The 22,306-nt window shown below is 39.0% G+C and overlaps 1 long non-coding RNA gene and 1 pseudogene across 1 annotated transcript; both read left to right on the top strand.

Annotated features, from left to right (window-relative positions):
• LOC114273332 (vacuolar sorting protein 18-like) overlaps positions 1–2,220 on the top strand; it is a 36,977-nt pseudogene extending 34,757 nt beyond the window's left edge.
• Positions 2,221–16,158: 13,938 nt separating this feature from the next.
• Positions 16,159–18,620, top strand: LOC145804305 (uncharacterized). Its single transcript, XR_014345937.1, has 3 exons — positions 16,159–16,239; positions 16,349–16,447; positions 18,244–18,620. It is a non-coding gene; the product is annotated as an uncharacterized LOC145804305 (long non-coding RNA).
• The last annotated feature ends 3,686 nt before the right edge of the window (positions 18,621–22,306 follow it).

Here is a 22,306-nt window from a genome sequence, read left to right as displayed (position 1 = left end):
TAACAAAGCTAGTGGTTGCAATAAGTTTGGTGATTATTGTGCTCGAGTTGTACATCTATTGGAGTGTTTTTATCATGTTTATCATAAACTACATGACTATGAAGCATGGGAGTGGGTACAGGTACGATATGTGTATGCTGAGACGACAAATTCTTTAAAAAATAAGGTATGGGTAAAAAAAAAATAGCTTGTCTAAAAAATTATATAATTATTTATTTTTCTTTTTCTTTTTTGATTGTCTAAAACATGATGTAAAATAGAGCAAAACCATGACTCATGGGTAAAGGATGTTGGAAATAAATTACTTGACAATTTTTGAAGTTGAAAGAAGAATAATAAAAGTTGCAACAAACTCTAGTAGCCGCAAAAAAAAAAAAAAAAAAAAAAAAAAAAAAAAAAAAAAACCTTGATGTACCTATGTCGTACCCAAACATATTTGCTGTACCTAGCATGTATTCGCTATACCCAGTATGCGTACCCGCACCGGGTAAGTACTCGGTACTCATACGTCACCATTTTTGGAGTACCCGTGCTTCATAGCTACATGACAATTGGCCATTTTAAGATAATTTTAGTTTGTACATTTTTATTTTAGATCAATCAACTTCTCCTTGAAGATGACACTGCTTTGGAGAATCATAGTTCGGAGTACCACTCAATCATATAAGAGTTCAGAGATTTTCTTAGTGACTGCAAGGATGTATTGGATGAGGCGACTACAATGAACCTCTTGGAAAGGTAAATTTTATGTTGTAATGTTCAGATATCCTTGTCAGGTCCCATCCCTGGAGCTTTGATGGCACCTTCCCTATAACTTGACATGACAAACACCTGATATCTTTAATTTATCACTAAACTATAATTAAATTGAATAAAGATAAAACGTACCACTGATATAACACAAAAACTGATGGACTAAACCAAATAAAACCAAAACTTCTCTCTTAATTAATTGGGGTCAACTATGTGTTTACAATGATCATATCATTTTTCTTATAATTGCATCTACCGATCAAACCATCTTATTATACATGACTAAACCATCTTAGAGTGTTGTTTTTAATTTATATTCAACCGTTGCCACTCCTATCATTTCATGAATGTGATCATTTGTTGGACCAAAATGTCTTCTTTCCATGCAATGGGCTTGTGGGCTTCACCAGAGGCTTACAAAGTGGATAATTATTTTCTATCCAATTACGGGCTGCACCATTACCGTCTCTTCATATTTCTAATTTAGTGTTAATTCCTTAGTTTCATTTACTATGGGACATGATCCTGAATGTGTTTAGTTAATTTATGGTCATTTTATTGGAATAATAAATTTTGATGTAAAATTATCAGAGTGTCGAAGGATTATCTAGATGGAGCACGCAAATTCGTAGACATAGCTAAGGTGAATGTAGGGAATCCCGAAATGATTGTTTGCCCTTGTAGAAATTGTCGAAATCTTTCTCACCAATTTTGCGAGATTATGTACGAGCACTTGGTCATGGAAGGGATGGATCCTAAATATACTTCTTGGTTCCTTCACAGGGAACAACTAATTGCATCGTCACATTAGGAAGATGTTGAAACTTCAGATACATATAAGATGTTTAGAGATGTGCATTTTAAAGATGATGATTTTGCAAAGTCTACAAGTAAAAGTAGAGAGAGAGAGAATTAACACAATCATTAGAAGATATTTACTGTCCTTTATATCCAGGGTGTACAAAGTTCACTAAATTCTCAACAATTGTTGCTTTATACAAGCATAAAGCTGCACATGATCATTTTGATGAAAGCTTTGATGAACTTCTTCGAATAGTGTCCGATATGCTACCAGAAGAAAACACGCTTGTCGAATCTATATATTCAGCAAAAAAGATGCTCAAAGCCTTTGATCTAGGATATGAGAAAATCCATGCTTGTGTGAATGATTGTTGTTTGTTTAGAAAAGATTTAGAGCTTAAGGAGACGTGTCCGAATTGCAATTGTTCATGTTGGAAAGTAGATAAACGCATTAAGAAGATCAAAAAGGGGGTTCCTGCGAAGGTGTTGCGATATTTTTCAATAATACCAAGATTTAAAAGGATGTTCAAGTCACAAGAAAGGGCAAAGCAATTAACGTGGCACTCCTATCACAAAAGCCAAAATGGCAAGATGAGACATCAAGTTGACTCATTGGCATGGGAATCAATCAATCAAAAGTGGCCTTCTTTTGCATCAGATCCATGAAATCTTAGACTTGGTCTTTCAATAGATGGGTTTAATCCTTTTGCCAATCTTAGCTCAAAGTATAGTTGCTAGCCAGTGATGTTAGTTACATATAACATTCCCCCATGGTTATGCATGGCAAAGGGAAATATCATGTTGACAATACTAATTCCAGGGCCAAAGCAACCAGGCAACAACATAGATGTTTATCTAGAGTTGCTTGTAGAAGACCTAATAAAATTATTCTAGACGTGCTCGAACGTCACGGCTCCGCGTTGCGAAATGGCGCGAAATCCGTTTTGTTCATTAGCTACTACAGTTTGGATTCAATGTCACGGTTTTGAATCTAATCTCGCAAAGTGCAATGCAAGATTGATAAATCACCAAAGAGTCCAAATCCGACAAATTGTTTTGGAAAACTGATTTTTAATAAAGAAGTGTCAAACATGGACTGCTTTGCTAGATACAGAGTCGCCACCAAAATATTTTATTTTGGGGGAATTTAGGAAACCCTGACTCATGTCGAAGGCCACGTGTCCGTCATCACCAAAATTGCGTCGGCTTGGGAACTTGGGTACTAGAGGGGAAGGTCATGCAGTGAGCACCCCCACTCGCCCGATCGAAAGATCGGCCTTTACTAACATGATATCACGTTTTTTAAAACACATTTGTTTTTATTCCGGTTATTAACCTAGAATTACTATGTGATGTGCACAGCATACAAGCATAAACTAGATCACCTAAATTGGAATAAAACATTGCATATTCGTTTGTTTGAAAACGGTTTAGAGTTTGCTACTCGCAAGTAGGCTAAAATAGGGATTTGATGAATTGTTCCAATTCAAGAAATCCAACCTTCACCCACAGGCATTCAGACAGTTAATCGCATAAGCAGTTAGCCTCATGGCAAGCATGCTAACATGGCAGCACTAACACACATGCAGTATGCTAAAGCGTAAACACTCACAGTGTACTCCAAACCAAAACAGAGAACTAGTTAGAAATCATGCATGATCCTAGTTCATGTTAAAATGGCTAATGCAACACATGCAAAAATGCAACTTAGATACGCTCCGCTATCCTAAGATGTCATGTGAAATGCAGCTTGGTACATGTGTTCAAATTGGAATTGAAATACAATGCAATTAGTATGATGCGCCGAGCCCGGTGCATGCAATACAGATGAATGATGCACGCATGCGAAGCATAAGGTATGCTAAACAAAATATGACCTAAAACTAACAACTGAAAGCAGGTAAGTAAAATGGAGAAAGAAATTGGGGTTGGAAGACATGCATCACACACATGCACGCTTATTACAACAGTTGGCCCTCTCGAGGGAGAGTCTGAATAAAAATCTAACTAGCTAATCTAAGCTAATTAAACTAATTATTACACAACAAAACTAGCTAACTAACAAGCTAACTAATTAAGCTGTTACAAAACAAATTGAATAGCTAACGCATTAACTACTTAATTACAAAACTAAAGCATTAACTAGCTAAGCAAATTAGCTAAGTAAAGTAATAAAACAGGAGCTTCAGAGGGAGAAGAGTGCATGCATGCCCGGTCTCCTCGTTCGGAAATCCGTCGCGATGCCCCAACTTGCCTCTGTTTGCAATTGTTCTCAGAACCTTGCACCAAACTCCAGATCGCTTCCAACTCACCTTGGGGACCTATCGGAGGGCTGCCGACCAATTGTTGAGGAGGGAGACCACCTGCCGACCACTTTTCTTTGCTGAAAACCAGGAAAAGTGGTCGGCCAGCTAGGTTTACTGGTCGGCCGACCAGTTGTTGCTGTCAGACTCCACTTTGCTGCAACAGAGAGCAAGAAAGGGCATGGCAATGTATTTGCAAGATGTGTGTGCACAACCACCCTCCCTATCATTTCATAACCTTAAGGGAGTGTGGTTCTCGACCTTCGGGCCACCAATCGCGCATTTCGATGCATGATGGTCGAGAAGCCAAATTGCACAATTTAATATAAAATGAATGCACACATAAATACATAAAGCCTAAAACTCTATCATATATGATCAAGAGCTTCGGCGACCGAGAATTGAGGCACGTTTCATCACTTCAAGTATGAAACGTCCTTCATTTCTCGTGTTTGGACTAACACCTAATCCAAACAAATGCAACAACATGCAATGCAACTTAAGCATGCAAACATGCGATGCAACATGAACAACCTAACAAGGCTAATGGCATACACAATGCACAGTGAAACTACATGGCATATTCAATGCAGTGTAACATGGCATGATCAACTTAACAAAGCTAATGACATGCAAACAATGCTAGTGCATCTACATGGCATACACAATGCAAGGCAACATAAGAACGCAACAACATGACGCAATGTAAGCATGCAAATAACATGAAAGCAAACATGCTCAGTGGACTTAAACCAAAATGGACAGACCTCAGTCACGCCAAAATCAGTGGCTATAACACCAAAACAAAGGCACAAAATGCAAGGCATGCATGCACATGCATTGGCCCATCAACTAAGCCTAAGATCACAACTCTCAAGAGTGCTCAAGAAGTGATAAACATGGAAGTGTAACAATGCTAAGTGCACTAAAAACAAGTAAGGAATGATGCCAAATCACTCAAACAATACAAGTATAGCATGCAGAGGTCCTTAAGCATTAAAGCTAGCAAAGAGGATTACAAAGGGGGCATGCAATACATGGCACAAAAGCATGAACCAGCCATAAACAGAGCTCAAGTAGGTCTAAACAAAGACCAAAACATGCTGAGATGAGGGCTCAAAGACCTAGGCATGCAAGCATACACACTTGGCCACAAACAAGGCAACAATGCTCAACACTCAAAGGCACTAAAAGAGTGAATGAAGTGAGAACATGGCAATCCTATATACTCTAAAATGTCATGTTAAGTGATGCTAAATCACGTACACAACACAAATGAAGCATGCTATGAAGCTCAAAGCTTGAAACTAACATAGGCATTTGTACTACAGCTATGCAATACATGAAGCATATAGTCAAGGCAACCCGAAACAGTCCTAGAACATGTCAAAATGAGTCTAAAACATGCATGGACGGAAGCCAAAACAAGCTAGCATGAAGGGCATAAGGCATGAGGAATGCAAGGCAAATAAGGTGGATTACACTACACCTACTAAGACCAAGCATGTGATGACTTAATCAACAAAAATCAGAGTTATATCATAGCAAAATGACCCCAAATAAACACTGAAATGATAGCTCGCAAGCTTAGGCACGAAGGCATACGTAATGACTCATTCTTAAGGCATAAAGGACCAACCCTCCAACGCATTGAATAAGTGACAAATGCAAGTGTATGACCATGAAACATGGACTGAAATCACATTTCACATGAAGCCAAATCATGAAAATAGTTCAAGTAATACATGCTAATGGACTCAATGCACAAAGCTAACAAGCTAGATTGAACCATAGCTATACAAAACAAGTCATGCATAACCAAAACAACACAAATCAGAGCTAGATCATGCTAAAACATGGACAAAATCTTCTTAGAGTTAAGCCAAAAACATGCTAAAATGACATGTTAAAGCATGAGACACATTAGGCTAATTCATGGAATTACATTACAAGTGCATGGAGCATGCATAGGGCCATTAAACCAAACCTTAACAGAGGTATGACATGGTAAAACAACACAAATAACATGATGAAATGGACTCAAAACAAGCTAGAATGGCATACTACTTCATGAAGCATACAAGACTAGTTTGTGAGATTTACATTACAAGTGTCTAAGGCATGCATGAGGTGACAAAACCAAGTCAAAAAAGATCTAAGACATGTTAAAACAACACTGAAAACCTATTGAGATGGACTCAAAACATGCTAGAAAGACATGCTCAAACATGAGGCATACAAAGCTAGTTTGCAAAATTTACACTATAAGTGTATTAAGCATGCATGAGGTGCTCAAGAAAACCAAAAATAGTGGTGTGCCATCCCAAAATAACCCCAAATACACGCTAAGAACAAGCCAACACAAGCTTAACAAACATGCTCAAACATGAGGCATATGAAGCAATTATACAAAATACAAGGAGAGGGGATGACCCTCTCCTATTTGGGACCCCAAAACCACCTTTCCACCACTAAAAATCCTCTGGATTTTAATGGTAGAAAGGTCATGCAAAGGCTACAACAAGAGCCTAAAGGGATGGCTCAAAACAAGGCCTAACAAGGCCTAAGAGGGAGTAGATCACCTCCAACAAAAAAATAACCTGAAACAAACATTTTAAAGACTGAAAAATAGAACTTTTTGTAGTAGGAAGTTAAGTTTAAATCAGCATGAAAACAGATCTAAAAGCTTAAGCAAAACAAAGGGTTAAAGGGTTAGTTGACTCACCCTTGTAGAACCTCTTCAAGGCTGCAACTCCAGCAGCTTTTTTGAATCAAAACCAGTCCAAAAGCACCAAAAACAACCTCAAGAAGCCTCAGCAACAAAAGGATGGTGTTTGAGTGTGTGTTGTGTGTGTTAAAGTGTGGTAAAATGACACTTTAAGGCACAAAATAAGAACAAACAAGGAAATATAGATACAAATGTGTATGTATCTCTCCAGCCACAAAATTCTGAACCTAGAGGAGGGAGGAGGAGGTTCCCTCTTATAGAGAACAAAAGCAAAGCTTGTTGGACAAGCTTGGGTTCAAAGGCCATCCCTCCATACACGTGTATGGATGATGGTTCTAATGCCTTCCAGCTGTGCCAGCTGGACTCAAAATATCTCCAAAAAGGTGATGGAAAGCTGCCGACCACTTGAAGTGGTCAGCTAGCTACTTGCACTGGTTGGCCAACCAGTGGAAGTGGTCTCCCAAGAATAAAAGCGGTCGGCCATAGGTGGGAGTGGTCTACACACTGAAAGCAAGGTGGAGCTGGGGTGGCCGACCAGAAAAAATGGTCCAAAGACCAAGAAAACCAGTTTCCTAACTAGAAAACTGGCTGGCAGAAGGAAAAGTGGTCTCCAAGGGGAAGAACTGGTCTCCCACCCTTGTACCACCTTTCAAACAAGGAAAACAAGTTTTTTACCAAAAACAAACCAAAACGGATGCAAGACGAGAGATCGGGAGGCAAAGCGAGCAGCCAAGACACCCGAAAACTAGTGTACGAGCACCAAAAGTAGTCTATGACCACAAAAGTGGTCTCCCAGACCACAGTGTCCCTCTAGGCAGAGGTAATAAGGTGTGGTTCAAAAACCACGCCAAATGGAGAACGTTAAGCGGTCCTGAGACAAGGCGCGCGGGCGAAGACTCCGAAAATCGAAAACTAGCCTCCAAGTGAGAAAAGTGGTCGACGACCACAAAGAGGTGGTCTATAGACCACTCCCTCCCTCTAGGGAAGAGAAACAAGACTTGGTCCACAAACCGAGCCAAAGCCCAAAGAGTTCAGAGGCCCGGAGGCAAGGCACTTAGCCAAAAACTCCGAAACCTCAGAATGAGCACAACATGCACAATCACTAAGTGCTCAATCGATGATGACTGAGTCTTAAGGTCGGTCAAAAATGGGGTGTCTACAATTATGGACTAATGGTGTAAGGGCTTATGATGCAGCCAACAACTCCATGTTTAGTTTGAAAGCTATTTTGATGTGGACAACAAATGATTTTCCAGCTTATGAAAACTTAGCTGGATGCACCATAAAGGGAAAAGTTGCTTGTCCAATATGTAGCACTGACACATGTTCACAATGGTTTAGTAATAGTAAAAAGACTGTGTACATGGGCCATAGGCGATTTCTTGCACCTGACCATTCATTTCGGATGAAAATAAGTTAGTTTGATGGAAAGCAAGAACTTCGAGGGCAGCCTAAACCATTAAATGGTTTTGATGTTTTCGGCTTAGTTAAAGACATTGAAAATAATTGGGGAAAAGCAACAGAGGAGAGAAAAAGGAAAAAGTCCCAGTCCATCAAAGAAAAAGAGCCAGTTTGTGTTCAACCATGGAAGAAAAAGTCCATATTTTTCAATTTACCATATGAGGATGTAAGTCTAAATAAAGTAGAATTCTTATTTTCAAAATCAGTTGAATTTGTTATTCTTATTTTTTATAGAATGAATATTTGATTGATGTTACAGGCATTACTTTTGCGTCATAACTTGGATGTAATGCACATTGAGAAGAACGTTTGCGAAAGTATCATTGGCACACTATTGAATGTGAAGGGGAAATCAAAGGATGGCCTTAAAGCTCGTAAAGATTTGGAAGAAATGAGCATTAGAAAAAAATTGCATGCGGAGGACAGAGGGACTCATTTTTATTTGCCACCGGCATCACATTCACTTTCAAAAGTCGAGAAACAGATCTTTTGTTCTAGGTTACATGATTCAAAGTTGCCTGATGGTTATAGCTCCAATATTGCTAATTGTGTTTCATTAGAAGAGTGCAAGCTGATAGGCCTCAAGTCACATGATTGTCACGTCTTGATGCAACAATTGTTGTCAGTAGCGTTGAGAGGACTTTTACTAAAGGGACCAACGAATGCAATATTTCGATTGTGCACTTTTTTCAATCAAATATGTCAAAGAGTGATTGATAGGAATAAATTAGAACTACTCGAAGAAGATGTTGCCGAGACTTTATGTATGTTGGAAAGGTTCTTCCCTCCATCATTTTTTGACATTATGGTTCACTTGACAATCCATCTATGACGAGAAGCTCGCATATGTGGACCAGTGAAATTTCGTTGGATGTACTCATTTGAAAGGTGAGGTGTATATCACTTTTTATTATGTATATCTATTGATGTATTTGTCAAAAAAGCTATTAACTTGAATATTAATTATATTATGGTCTAGATATATGAAGATACTTAAGGGATATGTTAGGAATCGTGCAAGACCTGAGGGATGCATAGCGGAATGCTATATAGCTGAAGAGTGCATGCAGTTTTGTAGTGGGTACATGAAGCAAGCAGCTGAAATAGGTGCTCGACATAACCACAATGAAGAATTTGAAAATGAAACAATACTAGAAGGACGCCCGATTACGTTGGGGAATTCAATCATGATACCTGATGATATGTTACAAATTGCTCATTGTTGTGTGTTGATAAATAGTTCTGAAGTCCAACCATATTTCAAGTAAGTATGATAACATAAACATCTATTACTAATTGAGTGTTTATATGATATATTTATCTCACAATTTTCCTTCCTTATTAGAATGCACGCGGAGGAGCTTAAGCTTTTGGACAGACGTTTCTTGAGGGATGCCGCTCTACTACATTCTAGACAAATGGACAATTTTTTTCAGTGGTTGAAAGCAAAGATTGAATCATGTGGTAATGAGGTTTCAGATAGATTGAAATGGCTTGCAATTGGCCCAAGAAAGCATGCAACGTCTTACTTGGGCTATGTCATTAATGGGCATCGCTTTCATACAAGTGATGTCCAAAGGTCCACACAAAATAGCGGTGTTTCCATTAAAGCAGAAACTATTTGTCGATCTTGTAAGAAAGACATTGCACAAGTTATTGAAAAAATTTGTTTCTATGGGGTTATCAGAGACATAATTTTGTTGGATTACTACAAATTTCAAGTTCCTCTATTTAAATGTGACTGAGCAACTACTGGAAACGGTGTCAAAGTTGAAGATGGATTTACATTGGTCAACATCCAACAATGATGAAATCCATTTGAGAGAGATCCATTCATTCTAGCATCACATGCGAAACAAGTGTTCTATTTTAGGGATAGTGATACATCTAGTTGGGAAGTTGTACTTAAAGCACCTTCAAGAGGCTTTCGTGATTTGGATACATATGATGAAGATGCCAATATGCCATCTGCACCTTTAGATGCATGTAGATTTGGTGCAAATACTAATGATGAATATGTGCACTACGTGAGGATGGATTGTGAGGGTGTGGAAGTGTTGCATGATTAATGAGAAGTAGGAACATTTGATTTTCATATAACCGAATGCTTATTGGGCTTGACTAGTTCTCCTTTACTTGTCGTTCTTTTTATTTTTTCCTTTCTATATAATTTCACTAGCTATTTTCTTTGAAGTTAATATGAGTGAATATACTTGTAAGGTGAATATTGTGCTGTCTTTGAAATCAATATTATCAAGAATTTATTGTTTGGCTTATAAACATTTATTGTTTGGCTTGTAAAGTTGTATGTATTGATGTTTGATTTGAAATTTGGGGTTTTTTAAATTTTATATTGGCCATACCGTTTGTGACCTGTGGATGGATTGTCTTGTGCTTATCATTAGGAAATATGTCTTTTATAATTTCTCGTAATGTTTTAATTTTTAATGTCTAATAAGCTTTCAGTAAGCTATTTAGGGAAACGAGAATGAGACACATGAGTAAATAATCAGATCTTATATTTTTGATAAATGAAATGGTATTACCATGAGTTGATGCGTTTATATTCATAAAAATGAGTAGAACACACTCTCCCACATGCTTATGGCAATGAGAAAAAAGCAAACCCTCTTTCACACCATGAGTCGTAAAGGTTATGCACGTTTAGAGGATGAACTGGTAAATTTAAGAGTGATTCAAGTAATTTTGTAAATTGGGTATGAAGTATGGTTACTATGAGATTGCTTTAATCATGTTGATTTTCATTTTCTATTTTATTTTCTAGAGAAGAGAAAGTCGAGCACCATCATCCATATTGTAGACACCCCATTTTTGGCCGACCTTAAGACTCAGATATCACTGATTGAGCGCTCTGTGATGATGCATATTGTGCTCGCTCTAAGGTCACAGAGTCTTGGCTAAGAGCCTTGCCTCCGGACTTCGGGACTCTTTTGTGTTTTGCCTCGATTTGCAAACAAGGTCCTATTTTCTCTGTTTTCTCTTCCCGAAGGGAGGGAGAGGTCTCGTAGACCATCTCCAAGTGGCCGTAGGCTACATTTCGTGGTCGTAGGCCACTTTTCCCATTTGGAGACCAGTTTCTGATTTTCGGAGTTGTCAGCCGTGCGCCTCGGTTTGGGACCACTTAACTACCTCCATTTGCTCCGGTTTTTGGCACACACCTTGTTTCCTCTCTATAGAGGGACACTGTGGCCTGAGAGACCACCTTTGTGGTCGCACGCCGCTTCCGGTGCCTAGTAGTCAGTTTTCGGGGCCCTGGCTGCGCGTTTTGGCGCCCGAACCTTCGTTTTGGATCGGTGTGTGTTCATTTTTGGCATGGACCCTATTTTCACTGTTAGGAAGGTGGTAGTATGGTGGGAGACCACCTTTTCTTCTTGGAGACCACCTTTCCCCGGTCGGCCGGTTTTTCTTGGCAGGTAAGTGGTCTCCCTCACTTTTGGGCCATAATTTCTGGTCTTCCATACCACCATTGTGTTGCATTCACCTGGGAGGCCACCAATCTAGTATGGCCGATCACCTTTTCTTCTTGAACCTTTTGACCCATTGGTCTCCCTCACTTTTGAGCCATAATTGCTGGTCTCCCATACCACCATTGTGTTGCATTCACCTGGGAGGCCACTAATCTGGTATGACCGACCACCTTTTCAACCTGACCCTTTTGACCCCTAGTCGGCCGACCAGGGAAAGTGGTCGGCCGACCACTTGAACTGGTCAGCCTGCTTTCTCCTTTTTTGTCTCCTTGAGTGCATTACAGCTGTGCCAGCTCGGAGGCATTTGCTCCGGGTTTGACCGTTTTGTTTGGCTTCTTAAGGAACTTTGGTCCTTTTTGCTTAGCTTCTAAGAGAAGCTTGACCTTTTGTCAAGCTTCTTGAGGAAGCTTGACCCCTTTGGTCTAGCTTCCTCAAGAAGCTTGACCCTTTTGGTTTAGCTTCTTTTAGAAGCTTGGTCCATTTTCTTGAGGCTTCTCCAAGAAGCCTTGGACCTCTTCTTCTATAAGAGGGACTCTCCTCTTCCATTGCAAGGGTTGAACATTTTGGTCTCAAGATAGACACACTTCTCATCATATCTCTACATCCCAAGCCTCCAAACTCCATTATTCTTGGCCATTTACACTAAACCTCCAAGCACAACACCTCCACTATCATCCCAAGCACCTTGGAGGTCATTTTCAGAGCTTGGGGAGTCACTTTCTTGGTCTAGAGCTTGCTGCCTTGCTGTGCTACAAGGGTAAGTCTCTATTTCCCCCATTTTGACATTGTTTTGCTCCATAGTTTAGCTCTATTTGCAAGCATTTTTGGACTTCGACATGAACTAAAAAAAGTCTTGTTTTGAGCTTCTCTTCAAGTTTGTTCGAGGTCATTTTTGTGTTTGGGGTCACCTTCCTCCTTGCATGCTTCATTTCCTCATGTTTTGAGCCATGCATTAGAGCATTTTTGATGGCCTTAGTTTGGCCTTTTAGCCACTAAAATCCAGTGGATTTTCAGTAGCTAACATGTGTTTTTGAGCCCTAAAATCAGAGAGGGGTGACCCTCTCACCCCTGGATCTCTTTACTAGCTTTGTTGGCCTTCCAAAGGGGCCCCTATTTACATGTTTCAAAGCCATATTTCAGCCCCTATTTGGTGAGTTTTAGGGTCTACATAGGTTCTGTCCAGAGCCCATTTTTTCATATAAAGTGTCTATTATGCACGTGTAGAGCCATCCTATTCAAGGCCTTTCAAAGGGGCTTTTACTTGCATGCTTCCTAGCTTCATTTCAGGCCATTTTTGATGAGTTTTAGGGCCCTCATAACCTCTGTCCAGAGGTGGTTTTTCCATTTTGCATGTCTATCTTGCATGTGTTGAACAACCCTCTTATTGGCCTCTCAAAGGAGCACCTCATTCTATCATGTGTTGACTGAGTTTCCATGGGTTTTTGGACATATTTTAGCATGGTATACTTTTATTTTTGGCTAGTTTGGTGACCCCTCATGTGCTTCATATAGTTGTAGTGCAAATTATGGTTCACTAGCTTACTTTGCATGCTTTGTTGACCCTTGATTTTAGCACTTTTTGGCCTTGGCTTAAACAGATTTTGTGCATATTTTGGACTTCCATAGCTCTATTTTTGGGTCTCATGGTCGAATGATGCTTGTTGTGCATGCTTGTAGTTCAATACACTTGCCTAGCTTTGAGATTTGAGGTCTATTGCATGCATATACTGAGGTGTTTTCATGCTTTGGGGTCATTTTGCATCATATTTCAGAGCCTATTTGAATGCCATATCCTCATGTTTTATACTCTTTAAATGCGTTTGAGAGTCGGGCTTCTATGCCTCATTTACCGACCATTGAATGAGCTCCATTTTTTTTGCATTCCGAGCCATCATTTTAGGCCATTTCCTCACTGTTTCAGACCTGCCTAGGGTTTGTTTGGGGTTGGTTTTGCCATTCGTGCATTGCTTTGTGTACCTTTAGTGTAACGCAGTTCACTAGTTTCGGTATTCGGGCCGTCTAGCATGCATTGGGTAACATATTTTCATGATTCGGGACCATTGTGCATCATGTTTTAGAGCTGGAAATTGCATGTTTGTAGGCCATCTTTCATCCCTTGCCATGCTTTGGTAGAGTGGCATTTGATGCCTTAGGTTTGGTCCTTTGCATTCGTGCATGTTTGCATGTATTTCGGTTGTCTCATTTTCATCAAATGGCCATTAATGTGAGTGTGGCTGAGGTCCACTCATATTGGTGTAAGTCCATGTTGCATTGTGTATGCCATTTTAGTCCATAGCATTGCGTATGCTAGGTTGCATGTTAGTGCATTGTGCATGCCATGTTGTGTCACGTGCATTGTGTATGCCATTTTAGTCCATAGCATTGCGTATGCTAGGTTGCATGTTAGTTGTATTGTGTATGCCATCTCATTGAATTGTGTTTGGGATAGGAGTTAGCCCAAACATGGGAAACAAGGGACGTTTCGTACTCGAAGCAACGGAACGTGTCTCAATTCCCTGTCGCCGACACTCCGGATTACCCATGATGGAGTCTAGGCCTTGTTGTGTTGTCTTGTGCATTCATTTCACATCGAGTCATGCAATTCGACTCCTCGGCCATCACGCATCGAGATGCGTGATTGGTGGCACGAGGATCGAGGTGGGCATACATATGTGAAAATACTTTCTTGTTCTTTGTTGCAGCAAACCAAAAATTAGCAGCCTTCTAGAGCTTTGCACAGCATTCCAGGATTAATTGCAAACAGAGGCAAATCGGGGCATTGCGAGGAATCTTCCGACGAGGCGACTCGAGCATGCATGTATCTTTCATCATTCGGAGCAGAGCTGGGGTGGTCCATAGACTTGCATGCTAATTTATTTGCTTTCCTAGTTAATTTGTTAATTAATTAGGGTTTTGTAATATTTAATTATTTATTCGGACTGTATTATTTATTTGGACCCTCCGAGCGAGGGCAATTGTGTAATAAGTGTGAATGTGTGTGATGCATGTCTTCCAACCCCACGTCTTTCTCCCTTTTATTTACCAGCTTATGATGGTTAGATTAGGGCATCTTTCAATTAGCATACTTATGCTCTCATGTTTGCATCCATTCATCTGTCTTGCATGCACCGGGCTCGATGCATCATACTAACTGCATTGTATTTCAATTCCAAGTTGAATACGTGTATCAGTTGTTGCATTTCATATGCCATTCTTAGAATAGCCGAGCCTATTGTAGTTGCATTTTTGCATGTGTTGCATTAGGCATTTCTGTATAGTTAGGATCGTGCATGGATTTCAAACATAGCTTCTATTTTGGCTTGGAGTACTCGGTAAGTGTTTATGCTTTAGCATCCTTGCATGTGTGTGAGTGACTGCCATGATAGCATGCTTACCATGAGGCTATTTGCTTGTGTGATATACCCGCCTGAATGCCTGTGGATGAAGGTTGGATTATCTGAATTGGAATAATGCATTGACTGTGAGTTTTAAGCCCACTAGATAGTGGCAAAACCATGTTTTCTAAGTCCACCCAAGGGTGGCAAAATCTGCATTTTAAGCCTACTTGCGAGTAGCAGACCGCTTTCAAAAATAAACATGAAATGTTTTATTCCAATTCAGGCGATCCGGTCTATACTTGTATGCTGTGCGCATCACATAGTAAATCTAGGCTAATAAACCAGAATAAGAGCACATATGTTTTCAAAACTCGATATCATGGTTAGTAGAGGCCGATCTTTGATCGGGCGAGCGGGGGTGCTCACGAAGTGACCTTCCCGAATCGTACCCAAGTTCCCAAGCTGAGGCAACTTTAGTGATGACGGACACGTGACCTCGGGCAACGAGTCAGGGTTTTCTAAATTTCTCAAAAATAAAATATTTAAGTGGCGACTCTGTATCTGGCAAAGCAGTCCATGTTTGGCACTTCTTTCTAAAAATCAATTTTTCAAAACGATTTGCCGGATTTGGACTCTTTGATGATTCATCGGTCTTGCATTACATTCTGCGAGATTAGATACAGGACCGTCACATTGAGTCTGAACTGTAGTAAGCCCAAATGAACAAAACAGGATCTCCTCCCGGGACGTTCAGGGACGTTTACATATATCAAGAGATGATTTTTGGATTAAAGGGCATACGAGGAAGGAAGGAAAATCCATGAATGAAGTGCTTGATGCAACTATGGTACCAATATTACTTCATTTTTTTTTTTTTTGTATTATAATTTGCATTCACATCAATTTATTAAGACATGCTTTATATTTTTAGAAAAATGTTCAAGAACTTCATAAGGCTTCTACTGATGAGGGTCCAAAATCTATAAAAGGTGATGCGATTTTTCATACTTTTGGTCCCGAGCGTCGTGGGAGTGTACGAGGGCTGGGATTTGGGGCATTACCATCTAAGGTTGATGCACAAGTACACCAAAATGAGCACGTGAAAAAACTTGAAGGCAAGGTGCTGGACTTAGAACAATAACTCAATGAGATAAGAGCCATGCTTATCAAAGAAAGAAGGCAAAATGATGTAAGAGGAAAAGCTAAACATGATAATATAATGTCATGGCACAGAATTTGTTTGTGTTTAATTTGTTATTTTATATTTAAATCACTTCCATGTTTATCTTTGATTGTAGGGTACCAATCGCTCTCAAAGAAGCTCCGATCTACTCCAATCTACTCCTCATGACAACCTTCCAACTTCAGTGAGTGAAAATAGTATTTTCAAAACATTTTTATCTACTCATCATGTCTTTAATTGTTGGAATTATGTGATAGCTATATGCTTAATGAAGTGTTTTTATGGTCTTTTAGGTGAATGAAGTTGGTTCTGTTACTGAAAGCATTGAAGCTATGAAATTATCTAAACGTGGTGGTTCTTCAATTGCAAACCTTCCAACTGGTTTAGATATGGTAAGTTATGCTCTTTTTAGAAGTCTCAATTGTTATGATTGAAGTCATCGTTTGAGAACAAAACTTTAGTGAAATCATATTTTCCAAATGTGGGTTTGGAAAACAAATTCCAAATTGCTTTAGTTTAAGTTTGAAAGATCGGTTATTAAAATAGCATGGTTTCGTAGAACAATCCTTTAACCAATTTTAGTACTCTATTCATTGAAAATTAAATAAATATAACTGGTAGTAGTAATAGTAAATGACAATAAATATGAGGAAAATAATCACAAATCTTCAAAATGCAGAGCTATATACAATTTCAACCCCTATCTAGAGCCAAATGCAATTCCAACTGTACAGCTGATCTTATTATTGTTATTACTTTTTGAGCATTGAGAACTTTGTCTTGAGTTTGGATTATGAGCTTTAGCTGTTACTTTCAGGAGAGTCCGTATATTGGGTATGGAAACCAAGGGAAAATTGTGATGCTCTTTGGATAATAGCTCAATGGTTTCAGAAGGAACACGATTGTGTTTCTTCCATTTAGGGTTGTATTCTCTAATTCAATGCATTCTTAACTGTAAGAAATGATGACTATTTTGAAATACGTGAATTTTGATGCATAGTCTTATGTATCGAGATAGAAGACACAGAATTGTGTACCACATACGATAGTCTTGGTAGGTAATAATATATTTCTTATCCTGCACCGACATACATAGCTTTCTAGCACGGTTTTCATCCAATTGAAACGTGAATGGCTTTTTGCTTTAAGAAAGAAAGAGTAGGGGAGAGTTGTAAAATGAATGCATGGAGAGGTATTTATGGGTAGGTACCTTTAAGAGAAATATAAACTTTTTGTACAAAAATTTCATATATAACTATCCTTTAGTGTTTCACATCAAGCTAAAACATTGCCTCAAAATTACAAAAACATAATCGTCACATCATTCTATATAAGGTTTTACGTATAAAAATTAGAAAAATGCAATATACGATGCTTATTATTATTATTATTATTATTTAAATGATGTGGACAATTGCTTGGGAATTCTAATGTAACTTGTTCAAAATTTGGTAGTCATTGGCGTGCATAGACCCGAAGGGAATACAAATTGTACAAATCTTAATCACATCGTAATCAAAAGAATATAAGAGAATTAGGTAGGAGTATTTGTCCCTATTCAGGTCAGGCTAAGAAGCCAAATTTGACTAATGCACATGAAAATTTCCATTCCATGTTCTCATGTTCATGCCTTTGATTTCTTCACCATAATAGTATAATATACGGGTTTAAAATGCCAAAACAACCACTCTCCATGTGAAATAATGCTTTGTACATCTTATACTTTTAATTAACAAAACAAATAATAATAAAAAAAAAAAACTAAAATTATAGATGGAGAAACAAACAAAGAGTAGATAATCAATGTAAAATGAATTTATAGCTTTTTTAACACTTTTAGATTTGTGTTTTTTTTTAATTTATTTATTTTAATACAACTCTCATAATGAGGACTCCAAAATCATCTTCTTGTGTTCTTTAGTGAAAAATTGAGGGACTTATTAGAGATGCACTTGAATTAGAATGTCCATTTAGTTTTTATAAATTCATCAGGTTGAGTAGACTTATAACTGTGACCACCTCAAAATATGTATTCATCAGGTTGAAATTTTCTTTTCTGGCATTGATGACATATATAAGTGAGTTCTCGTTGAAGCTTTTTGACACTTTCATTTCCTTTGTTGAACTAGTACTTCGTAAATGGGACGAATGTTATGCAGCATGCTTATATACTCTTAATTTCTTGCAGGATCAAAGTAATGGTGTGTCGAGATTAGAGAATGTCAAATGCAAGTTGTTGCATTGGGAGGGGTCAAACTTAGTGGTTGCAGAAGGCCAAATTGCATCAAGGGATCCCAAGTCAAAGGTGCATCATGCGACTCTTGGACCTTTCTGTTGGAAAGTATGGGTAAACCACGTAACAGTCAACATGCCGTTGTTTCGTTCTACTCATGAGATGTATGATCTTCAAGATGCAATAGGAAGTACAGTTGCATGGCCTAGTCAATTCATTCTTTTGGACTAAATATTAGACCAATTGATTTATGATTTGTAGTTATGTTTTTTGGATGTTTAAAGTCATATTTTAGAGATTAGTGAATCTTATGATTTGAATACTTTTTTTTATTTGTGTGTTTGAGGATGTTATCAGTTTGATATGATAGAAGTTGAGGATGCAAGTTAGTATGCAGGTTGTTTGGTGTATGGATATTAGATTTTTTTGCGTACTTCATAGTTGCTGCTTCTGCTTGGTTTGTAACAGCTTGCATTTTATAAGCTACTGTCTACATACGGTTAGGCAAGTCATATTCTTATATATATATATATATTATATTAAAAATAACTTTCTACGGCATGCAAAATTATGCCGTGAAAAGTGTAATGATTTATTGCATGTAAGAAAATGTCGTAAAAGATTATATACGACATACAACGTATGTCATAAATATATTAAAAATGACCTTCTACAACATACAAAATTTTGTCATGAAAAGTGTGATGATTTATGACATGCAAGAAAATGCTATAAAATATTATATACGGCATACAAAGTATGCCATTAATTTTTTTAAAATAACCTTCTACGGCATGCAAAATTATGCCACAAAAAGTATGATGATTTATGGCATGACAAAAATGTCGTAAAAAGTTATATACGACATACAAAGTATGTCATTAATGTTTAATTTATTACTTTTTCCAACTTTACCTGCATGCCGTAAATGATGCTCAACTTTCCACGGCATATCATATAAGGGTGTTAAATTTTTATTCTTGGCAATCTCGTATGATAAAACTCCTTTCAGCTGTACTTATTTTTGCGCTTTTATTGCTAAGATGGACTTACACTAACATGGGTAGGCCTCAGCCATGCCAAAATCAGTGGCTAAAGTGCTAAGAAATGATGGACAAAAACACATACAAAAATGCATGCTAATTAGCCTAAGGATTAAGGCATAAAGGGCAACTCTTAAGCACACTTAAAAAAGGCAAATATGGACATGTGGCGAACATGTTAAACTCTGAAATCATGCAAAGGGGAGGTGCCAAACCAACCAAAGTACACAAGCAAAGCATGCAAGAAAGCTTAAAGCTTGAAGCTAGCCAAAGGGTTCAAACCAAGGCTATGCAAGGCAAGCCCCTAAGGGCTAAGGGCACTCAAAACAGTCCCAAGGCAGGTGTAGACACCCCATTTTTGACCGTCCTCAAGACCTGGACGTCACCGTTTGAACACTCGGTGATTATCCATGTTTGTGTTCGTTTGGAGTTCCCGGAAGTCTCGGCTTGCGCGCCTTGCCTCAGGATTTCCGAACTTGACCGTTTAGTGTCTGGTTTTGCACCAAACACTTGCATCTTGCCTTTGAGAGGCAGGGTAGGGCTTGTAGACCATCCCTACCCACCACCGGCAGTGGCTAGATGCCACCGGCTGGTTTTTGCTGCCACCGGCAATGTAGTTTGCCGGCCGGCACTCTTTGTTGCCGGTCAGCACTATTTGTTGCCGACCGGCACTCCTTTTGGCCAAGATGGCATTTTTGGCCAGCCGATTGCTGTTCATCTGCTTTTGCAGATATTTTTAGACAGCTGTCTTGCTTTTGCTCCCCTCCATACACGTGTATGGAGGGATCTCCCTCTTGCAAAGCTTGTCTTGTAAGCTTTACAAGACAATATAGAGAGAAGCTCTCTCTAAGGCAAAGGTGGAGGCTTGGTTAGAGACTTAGGATTTTTTGAGAGCAAGAACAGCCATTGTTAGGGTTTGAGTTCTAGGGTTAGAGTTAGATACACACTCTATCTCTCTTTCCCTCTCTTTTGTACACTAGGTGTTTTGTGTCTCACTATTGCACACAAACACCTAGTGTTTCACCTTCCTCTTGGAGTTGAGGTTCTAAAGAGTTTGTTTTGAAGTTTTGGTGTTGGATTCAAGCTCAAGGAGGCCATTGGAGCACCATTGTTGAAGAGGACTACAAGGGTAAGATTCTAGTCCTTTTTTCCCCATTTTTGCATTGATTTTATACCTATCTTAGAGCTGTTTTTGTGATTATTGTATAACATAAAAAAGTTCTGTTTTTAGGCCCTCTTTATTGTTTATTAAGAGTGTTTTATTGTTTGAGGGTTGTTGACCACCCTTAGGCCTCAAAAGGCCTCATTTTAAGCCATTTTGTGTTAGCTCCGGGATTTTGGTGTTGAGGTCTCTTCACCACTGAAATCTTGAGGGATTTCAGTGGTGAAGATGATGCTTTGAAGTCCCAAGAAGGAGAGGGCCACCCCCTCTCCTTGTTGTCCTTGAAAAGGACATATTTTGGCCTCTTAAGGAAGCCTATGCTTGAGTGTGTGTTGAGCATGTTTGATTTGTTTTTCATGCTTATATATCCATAATATAACATGATTTCAAGTTGGTTTTGGACCTCCATGCATGCTTAGCATAGTTGCCATGTAATGCCTTGTTTATACCTTAACATGTCTTAGGTTGTTAGCCTTAGTTGGAGCATGTTTTAGGCTTGGTCTTGTGAAGATTATGTGCTTATCTTGCCATGTTTTAGCTCTGTCCATAGTCGTTTGGGTTGATCTTGGCATGCTTGATATAGCTCCTTTGCATTTGGGCTTGTTGGCCTTGAGTATGTGCATGTGTAGCATGCCATCTTTGCATTGTTTTGGTGATTTGGAATCATTCTACATGCCATTTCAGTCCCATTTCCATGCTTTTTTGATTGCCTTGCATGCCTCTTTAATGCTTTGGAAGCTTGACTTGCATGCCTCGTGTTTTGGTGTTTATGCATGCCTTTGATTTTGAGTCACTTAGATGCCATCTAAGTGGTCCTTAGGCCTTGTATTGATGCCCCTAAAACTCTGTTTTTGGTTGATAAGCTCATACCATGTTTAGTCTTGTAAGTGTATTTCAATGCTCCTTGGATTTGCTTTGAACACTTAGACTATTTGTTGCATGTTTAGCTTGATTTGTTGCTTGGTTTAACACCATGTATTAGCATGATTTTCAAAGCTTATGTTGCATGCTAATTGTTCATGTTTGTCCCTTTCAAGTGTGCTTGAATGTTGCTTGATTTGTGCTTAAGTGTTGGTCCTTATGTGCATGTGTGTGTGTATGCCATTTAGCCCTCACTTTTTTTAGCACCTTGGCTACTGTTTTAGGCCTATTTTAGAGTTGCCTAATTCATGCATAAGTCCATCTTTCCATCTATTTGCATTGCCATACGTATGCTTGTATGCTTGCATAAGTGCCTTGCCATGCCATGTTGCATCCTTAGCTTGTATGCTTAGGTTGCATTGCATTTTGCATGCATGCCTTGTTCCTTGAATTGGTGATACGAATTGGGCCTAATTTGTTTGATTGGTTTGCATGCATTTGAAATCAAAGTTGCATACTTGGTTCTTTGGGCCATCATGCATGGAAATGCGTGATTGGTGGTCCGAGAACCGAGGCACATGTCCCTTTGAGTCATTACAATGATAAGAGACATGGTTGGTGCATATATGCCTTGAATTGTGCTGCCATGCTTTGCCTTGCCCTCTGTTGCTGTGAATTGCAGGTTCTGCAGGAATACTGTGCCGACCGGCAGTGTAATGTGCCGACCGGCAACATTTTCTCTGCCGACAGATTCAATTTTGTGCCGATGGCCATACCACACTGCCGGTGGCAATTTTAATCAGCCGGTGGTGATCCTTTCTGTCCAAGGTAGCAGTCCTGAGGCTTTGACAGCCTCCAGAGGAGGAAAGGAAGGAAAACAGAGGCAGCCCATGCATGGTGGCGCGCTTCCCGAGGTGTTTCCCTGTTTTAATTAATTTATTTAATTTGTTAA

Source organism: Camellia sinensis, chromosome 12 (genome assembly GCF_055761805.1).
Source record: "Camellia sinensis isolate YWXY chromosome 12, ASM5576180v1, whole genome shotgun sequence".
Lineage (NCBI taxonomy): Eukaryota > Viridiplantae > Streptophyta > Magnoliopsida > Ericales > Theaceae > Camellia > Camellia sinensis.
The sequence above is the reverse complement of the archived record's forward strand: the minus strand, read 5'-3'. Positions and strand labels throughout refer to the sequence as shown.